This window comes from Carya illinoinensis, chromosome 3 (genome assembly GCF_018687715.1).
Source record: "Carya illinoinensis cultivar Pawnee chromosome 3, C.illinoinensisPawnee_v1, whole genome shotgun sequence".
NCBI classification, from domain to species: domain Eukaryota; kingdom Viridiplantae; phylum Streptophyta; class Magnoliopsida; order Fagales; family Juglandaceae; genus Carya; species Carya illinoinensis.
In genome coordinates, this window is record NC_056754.1 from 35633647 (window position 1) to 35635575 (window position 1929).

Genomic DNA, 1929 nt, shown 5'->3' on the forward strand with positions numbered 1-1929 from the left:
GAAAGCCAATATCAAGTTTATTGGATGGAGGAATCTAGACCCAATGAGAAATTGTTTCAAGAAGCTAGATAATATGAAAATCTAAACCCGTTGAAGAACCTGTCTCAAGAATCCAGATTACAAAGGAGGAATGCCACAAAGGTTGTGATTTACCTTTGATAAGTTCAAACGTTCAATCATGAACAAGAGGAGATAAACTCAACTCACAATGAATAAAATTCATCAATTTCAATAATGTCTTACCTTTTCAAATGAGGCTACAAATGGTTAAAAAGTAATCTCCAAAACCCTAAGTGAGCTGCGGGTACTGGAGCGTGAACAGTGCCTAGCTACAGTACTTCTAAAACCTAGTTTATTTTAAATAATAACTTTTCAAATATGCCCTTGGCCAAAATACAAGGCCCTACCAAAGCTGTGGAATCGACACCCCAAAGCTGTACTACAACTACCGCATTATTCTTTGGGCGTAATCAAATTTTGGCGCCATTGCCGGGGAGACGGTAGAACAATTGTGAGATAGTTTTTCTTTTCAACAGTTTGTAAAGGCGGTAACTTCGTTCCCTCTTTTAGCTTACTGCATCTTTATTTTATTTTTTTATTTCTTTTTGTAGTTTTTTTTTAGTGTTGCGTTTTTCTCTACCTTGCATGCACAGGTATAGAGACACCTTGGGTCGGTTTGCTTGTAGACCTGTGTTAGAGTCAGAGTTTAATTTTTCTGATTATTTGTTTGATAATTCTTCTAATTTTGAGAAAATGAGTGAACATGAAGATCAACCCACTAAGACCCTTCAGGATTACCTCCACCTTACACGCACAACCACACCATCATGCGTCATGTTTCCAACTAATATTCGCCAATTGGATTTTAAAACAGGGATGATATAGTTACTCCCTACTTTTCATGACTTGGAAAATGAAAATCCATATGTGCACATTAGGGAGTTTGAGGAAGTAGTTGCGACTTTTCATAGTCAAAATACAACTGATGACATTGTGAGACTTAAGTTCTTTCCTTTCTCTTTGAAGGATAGAGCTAAAAATTGGCTATACTCATTGAGACCACGATCTATTGGGTCATGGAATGAGATGACTCGGGTTTTCTTTAATAAATATTTTTCCCAACATAAGACCAATGCTTTAAAAAGGAAAATCTCCACCTTTGTACAAAAGGACAATGAGACTTTGTATCAGTCTTGGGAGAGATTCAAGGAGCTATTGAGTATGTGTTCTCACCATGGGTATGAGAATTGGCGCTTAGTGAGCTATTTTTATGAGGGACTTACACCTAGAGAGCATCAATTTGTAGAGATGATGTGTAATGGTGAGTTTTTACAGAAAGATCCCGATGAGGCCATAAAATACCTCAATAAGCTTGCTGAAAAAGCTCACACTTGGACTGGACCTAGTGCTACTGAGAGCACAAATAGGTCACGAACTGCAAGAAACCTAAATGGTGATGGAATTTACCATCTCAGGGAAGAAGATAACCTAAAGGCTAAGGTTGAGATGCTCACTAGGGAGCTAGAGGTGTTGAAGAATAAAGACTTAAAGCCAACACACGTGGCTAATCATGCAGAATCTTTTAGACCATGTTTTGTGTGTGGCGGGGTAGATCACCTTGCCCAAGAGTGTCCCACGTTTGCTAAGATGAGAGGGATGTATGAGGAACAATGTAATGCCTTAGGTATGTACAAGAAGCCTTTTACACCTTTCTCTGATACCTATAATCCGGGGTGGTGTAATCACCCCAATTTTATCTAGAAGTCTGAAAACCAGCCGCTTGCACAACTTCCTAGTGATTATCATGCACCTTCATCTTCTAGGAGTCCTTTAGAAGACACTTTGCATACTTTTATTGAGGCACAGAGTAAAACTAATCAAAAGTTTGAATTTTTTATTATGCAGTTTGTTGAAGAAAACAAAGAGATA

General features: G+C 38.1%; 1 non-coding gene across 1 annotated transcript; it reads right to left on the reverse strand.

Annotated features, from left to right (window-relative positions):
* Positions 1–1133: 1133 nt before the first annotated feature.
* Positions 1134–1241, reverse strand: LOC122305900. The gene has a single exon (XR_006241331.1). It is a non-coding gene; the product is annotated as a small nucleolar RNA R71 (small nucleolar RNA).
* Between the last annotated feature and the right edge of the window lie 688 nt (positions 1242–1929).